A 6,588-nucleotide genomic window follows, 5' to 3' on the forward strand; every position below is an offset into this window, starting at 1 on the left:
TTCCAACATTTTTTTACTCAACACTTAATTATTATAATACAAAATAAGAATTTGAAGAATGAACAGTAGCCCATCAGACTTGATGGGCTACTGTTCATGAGCCCAAAAAAAAACTGACTTTGCCTAAGCTGCTGGAGCACTAACACAACCCATATTCTCCAAATTTTAGCTAATATAGGTGGATGCCAATGCTCTTGGAGATGCTCTTAGTACTTACCCACCATCCAAAATAATAATAATAAAACAAAATATACAAACAATTATAACCCCTTAGGAGCTGGAAGGTTGTCTGAATATTGTTCAGTTATTTCATTGTTAGGAAATATATGTGCACTTGTTTAAGTGATTATTTTCCAGCTAGACTTTGTCTTTTCTTGTAAGACAATGCCATCAAATTTGTATATGTGATTTTCAGAATTCACAACACATATCAATTTGAGGGATTGTTTGATAGAATGGTACCGGTCTACTAGGTTCTTCCTTTTTTATGAGGAAGACTCAGAGTCATCAAACAATGGTCAAAGGAATGATCTTTCAAGGAAAAATACTGTACTTTGAACTAGAAATTTTCAAAACAAGTTGAAATATGGGGCAAAGAGAAAATTTTCAAATCTTTGAAAACAAGCTAGAAATATGGAGGAAAAAGAAAAAGAACTTCGTTGAATCAACAAAGTAAATGACAAGCATAACTGTGGGAGGTAGATCCATCCCTTTCTAATGTGGCTCTTCCAGAATGAATAATAATCATATGTGATTAGGCATATGATCATATACTTAAAACAAATACTTTAGTTGAGGTAACACCATTCGTTAGGAGAAGAGGAGAGGAAATAATGACAGAGACTGCCGTGACCCTCATCATTGACAAGTTGTTCCAGTTGCTTGTCCAAGAAGCAAATCTGCTAAGAGGTGTCCACAAGGAAATTGTGAGTATTAGAGATGAACTGGAGAGCATCAAGCGTTTCCTCCAAGATGCTGAAGCAGGGACAGAGAAGGAGACCTCCACAATGGTGTGAAAACTTGGGTGAAACAAGTGAGGGAGGCAGCCTATCATATTGAAGACATTATAGATGAATACATTCTTCATATTGCACAGCATCGTCATGAGAAAGGATTTGTTGCTTTCCTCCACAAAATCAGTAGCTTACTGAAAAATCTAAAACCACATCATGAGATAGCCACCAAGATTCAAGATAGTAAAATATTAGTCCGTGATATCAAGGAACGAAGTGAAAGATATGGCTTTAATTCCTCAGAGCAAGGATCACAAACCAGTGCAACAAATGCTACATGGCATGACCCTCGAGTGGGTCCCCTTTTCATTGAGGATGGTGAAGTTGTGGGGGCATTGAATCTACAAGGGATGAGCTCATAAGCTGGTTGGTAGGGGGGCCCTCTAGACGCTCGGTGATTTCAGTGGTAGGCATGGGCGGAATTGGTAAGACCGCTCTTGCCAAGAAAGTATATGAGAATGATTCAGTGAAGGGACACTTTGACTGCCGTGTTTGGATCACTGTGTCTCAGTCATACAACATGAAGAAGATACTCATGACAATGACAAAGCATATCTACCAGGCAAAAAATGAAAGAGCTCCAGGGGAAATATACATACTGGATGAGATCATGCTAATTAGCCAGCTCAGGGAATATTTACAGCAAAAGAAGTATGTCGTTGTTTTTGATGATGTCTGGAAGACAGAGTTCTGGGAAGTTGTGAAACATGCTTTACCCTGTAATGACAGAGGAAGCAGGATAATCATTACCACACGCAGTGATCACATTGGTGCTTCTTGTAAAGAGTTTTCATCTGATCAGGTCCACAGGCTAGAACCTCTGTCCCAAGAAATGGCCTGGAAATTGTTCTGCAGAAATGCATTCCAGTCTGAGTTTCAGGGCTGTTGTCCCAGAGAGCTGGTGAGATTGTCGCTTGACATTGTTAGAAAATGTGAAGGCTTGCCACTTGCACTTGTGGCCATTGGTGGTCTTCTGTCAACCAAGGAGAAGGTTCCATTAGAATGGCAAAAGTTACATAATAGCCTCACTTCTGAACTACAAAGTAATCCCCACCTTACAAGTATTACAAAAATACTCTCTCTCAGTTATCATGATCTACCTTACTACCTTAAATCTTGCTTCCTTTACTTCGGCATCTTTCCGGAGGACTATTCAATTACTGATTCAAGATTATTTCGGCTATGGATAGCTGACGGCTTTATAAAAGCAAAGAAGGGAATAACATTGGAAGAGGTGGCAGAAGAAAACTTAATTGAGCTAATCCACAGGAACTTGGTTCAAGTGTCAATTAATGACTATGAGGTACGTAAAAAGTACAGGATCCATGACCTGTTGCATGAAATCATTCTATCAAAGGCTGGAGAGTTGAATTTCTGTCAAATTTTAGAGGCAGATGACTCAAGTTTCATTGGAAAAAGTCGGTGCCTATCAATCCATGATGGTCGAGAAAATGTTTTAGAGACAATTACGTACTCTCAGGTACGTTCAATCTTTTTTTTCAACATAAATGAATTGACCAAGTCTTTCATGATTAAATTGTTTAAAAAGTTCAGGCTTTTAAGAGTGTTGGATTTTGAAGATGCTCCTATTGATTGTCTTCCTGAAGAAGTGGGTAAATTATTTCACTTGAAGTACTTAAGTTTGAGGAATACAAAAGTGAAGATACTTCCAAAGTCACTAGGTAAGCTACAAAACCTACAGACATTAAATATTCTGGAAACTCAAGTGCGTGAGCTACCAATTGCGATATTTAGGCTTTATAAGCTGAGACATCTTTTGGCCCATTATTATGACCTTGAAATTGCAAGTAGTTTGTATTCATTGCAAGGAGTGAAAATAAATGATGGGCTTGGATGTTTACAGGATTTGCAGACGCTAACACTTGTAGAGGCAAATCATCAAGAAGTTGGTCTAATCAAAGAGCTGGGAAAGTTGAGGCAGTTGAGGACGTTGGGCATTTCAAATATGACTGCAGAAAATGGGAGGGCTTTGTGCGCCTCCCTAAAAAATATGCACCACCTTAAACTTTTGGTTGTAAGCTCAATCAGTGAAGATGAGATTCTAGATTTACAATCCCTCTCATTTCCACCTCAATTTTTAGAGCAGTTAATCATAAGGGGAAAATTGGAGAAGTTTCCCAACTGGATTCCAGAGCTTCAGAATCTAGTCACATTAGGTTTATATTTCTCAAGGTTAATGGAAGATCCATTGAAATGCATCCAGGCTTTGCCTAATTTAATTAATCTTATCCTCAATCAAGGATATGATGGGGAACAGCTGCATTTTAAGGAGGGTGGCTTTCAAAAACTCAAAAAGCTCACACTCAGAAATTTGGTCAAATTAAAAATGGTGAAGATAGACAGAAGAGCATTGCCCCTTCTTGAGCAACTAGAAATTGGGCCATGCCTGCAGCTGAAGGAAGTACCCTCTGGAATACAGCACCTAGAAAACCTCACAACTCTGGACTTTTTGGAGTTGTGCAGAGAATTTGCACTTAGTATACAACCGAATGGAGGCCAAGATTATTGGAAAGTCAAGACCATAACTACTGTACGTTTCAAGTATAGGATTAAAGGAGAATTATATCAAATGTACAAGCTCGGTGTCTCAGACTTGTTGGAGCGTCTGCGAGGGTGAGTCTTTGAAATTCAAACTGCCATACAGTTTCACTGGAAGACAAGGTATGACCTTCTAAGCCCTAGAACTTCTATGAAAAATTTACTAATATTATTAAATCCAATGATAAAATTCGTTACATTATATGGTTGACAAACCAAATTTTCATGCTGAAGAGAAGACTTGCAGTGGCTGGCAAATTACAACCCATGCTACAGTTGAAAATAATAACAAAGCCTCTTACTTTCAAACTGTGCTCCCTTCTATTTGTTTGTACTACTATATAACAGATATTCTTGTGTTTACCACTGAAAACAGTCTGATATTAGTCTATTTTACAATAGGATCTATAAGTGTTTAGACTTTGGCCAGCACAATGGATGATTATCAAAAGTTTTATTTCATTCAAGGATTTCGTTCTTGTTAAAGATATTGGGTTTATGTTAATGTAATAGCCCAAGAGACCCAACATATTGTAAGCCCATTTAGGGCTAACCCTAGCTCTCATATATACCTACTAGGGTTCATTTTAATCTACAATTGAGAATACAGTAAATATGTAGCCTTAGAGCTTTATCCCATGGACGTAGGCCGTAGACCAAACCTTAAGGCCCTCTTGTGTTCTTCTCTCTTTTTTGCTTCCACTTCTTTGAATTATTTTATTCTTGTCCTTCAACTATTCTCACATGTAAAAGTTTTGAGGACATTGAAACTAAGACTTTATAATAATGATTTGTAAGTTCAGTGTGAAAATGTGATAATATTTTACTAACGCATTCCTTCCACACTTAAGTTGCATTGTGATAGGCTGTACATCTGAGCACTTAAGTTCTAACCTGCTGACAATAACTAAGACTGCATTTGCCCCTTTTTGTGCTATGCAACCTAATATTTTGAATTTCTTTGTAGTTCCCTTTTACCGTTGGCTTAATCTATTACATTCTCTTTTGCTTATATCACACTGTTTTAATCGTTAGGCTCTATATACGAATGTGGATTACTCAAGGATTTATAATGCCGGATCATGCAGGATTCATGTTTCCCAATCAATCATACAGGACACAGATATAGAGAAGTTTCCATATTGAGGTAGGATGTTGTTCTTCCTGTTTAAGTTGTTGCTAATGTTGACTTTGTTGTAATGTTTTTGTCATTGGTAGCTCCATGTGATTTTTTAAGTTTGTTAAGTGTGAATTTCTTAAACAGTTAAATGTATATAATCTCAATCTTCAAGTGAATGACTCCATTTTAAGTGAATAACACATTATTGAACAAGCTTTAATGAATGATATCTTTACTGAACAAACTTTAATGAGTGTAATGAAGGTTCATTCTTTTATCTCTCTACTATAGTTATAAAGAAAAGGTGTTTATCTTCTTTGTCTCAAACAGTGCTTACAAGCCTTCTGATCCATGGTTTGTAGAGTGAGTAGTGGAATCTGGTTTCTACCATAAGAAATAAAATGTCATGGCAGGAAGGACAAGCATGCTCCTAGCAAAGACCAGATAACAAAACTAACTAATTATCCATTTAGTACTCATGATAATTGTTAAGCAAAGTTCAAGTTGTTTTCTCTTCACTCTCTTACAATTGGCAAAACACAAATGCAAAAGAACATTCAACCATCAGCATTTAACTATCCAAAAATAAAAGGAACATTCAGCCATCAATAATTGGCTTTCATCATTGGAGAAAAGAATTACTGCAACATCAATTAAATACATTGGTATACGTTATAAATTTATAACCCACAGAGAAAAAGACCGTTTGTCCTAAATTTTCACTTGAAGAAAACTAACAATATCAGCATTTAACAACCCAAAAATCAATAGTTTACCTGCTCAGCTCTACTCTGTCCAATTGCCAATTATGTGATCTAACAATCCCAAAACTTTCTTCATAGCCTCATCACCACTAACATCCCAAACCAAACCCAAAGCCTCATTCAACTCCATTGCTTCCCTAATCCTTGCCTCTCTCAACAAACCCCTATAAACCCACTTCCCCAAATCTCTTCCTGGCACCAAATTCACACCCACCATCTCCCTCAAAACCTTCAAGGCCTCAAAAACCATACCTTCCCTGCAAAACCCATTAACAAGAATCCCACAAACCTTCAAATCCAACACACAGGGAGACCCTGGCCTCACCATCCAGCTGAACACTTTGAAGGCCTCTCTAGCCTTGTGGTGCTTGAAGTAAGAGGCAATGAGCATTGTTGTGAGGTCACTGAGATGGGTTTGTGATATTTTCGGGTTGTGTTTGAGGAAAGTGAGGAGGGACATGGAGAGAGCCATGTCTGGTTGGGAAATGAGAGAGTGAATGAGAATTGAAAAGGAGAGAGATTTGGGAGGTGGGTTTGTGAGGAGAGCTGTGGTGGTGAGGTGGATTGCGGTGGAGAGGTGGTTTGAGAGGCAGAGACGTGGGAGGAGGAGGTTGATCTTTGTGAACTGTTCTTGGGTTAGACTTGCATTGGTGGTGGTGGTAGAGGGATTTGATGGCTCAGTAGAAGAAGAAGAAGAAGAGAAGAGTGAAATGGAAGGTTGGAAGAGAAGAGAGAAGATGGGTCTTGAGGGAAAGGAGAGAGGTTGAAGATGTTTGAGATTGAGCGAGTTCATTCTCAATAATGTTACTGAGCTGCTTTCACAGTGTCTGATATGTTCTCTTCTATTCTATAGTACCGTAAAAATTCAGAGGCAACATCTTTTTGGGAAATAAACACACACAAAGGTCAACATTATATATATATATATATATATTGCAACTATTTTTTTTTTTTTAAATCCAAAAGTTAAGAAAGTGGTATTAAAAAAATTAGATTGGTATTATTTAAAAAACTGATATTAAAAAAATAAAAATAAAGCATTTTAAATCCTTTGATTTTTAGACTAAGTTTGGTATTATTTTTTTTTTGTTATGAGATTTTTTTTTTTGAGAAAATGAATTTTTTTTTAATT

General features: G+C 37.2%; 1 long non-coding RNA gene across 1 annotated transcript; it reads right to left on the reverse strand.

Annotated features, from left to right (window-relative positions):
- Window positions 1-632: 632 nt before the first annotated feature.
- Window positions 633-6,333, reverse strand: LOC136063954 (uncharacterized). The gene is made up of 2 exons (XR_010625603.1): window positions 5,469-6,333; window positions 633-1,986 (listed from the first exon to the last, which is right to left on the reverse strand). It is a non-coding gene; the product is annotated as an uncharacterized LOC136063954 (long non-coding RNA).
- Between the last annotated feature and the right edge of the window lie 255 nt (window positions 6,334-6,588).

This window comes from Quercus suber, unplaced genomic scaffold (genome assembly GCF_002906115.3).
Source record: "Quercus suber isolate HL8 unplaced genomic scaffold, Cork oak 2.0 scaffold_600, whole genome shotgun sequence".
In the NCBI taxonomy this organism is placed as follows: Eukaryota; Viridiplantae; Streptophyta; class Magnoliopsida; order Fagales; family Fagaceae; genus Quercus; species Quercus suber.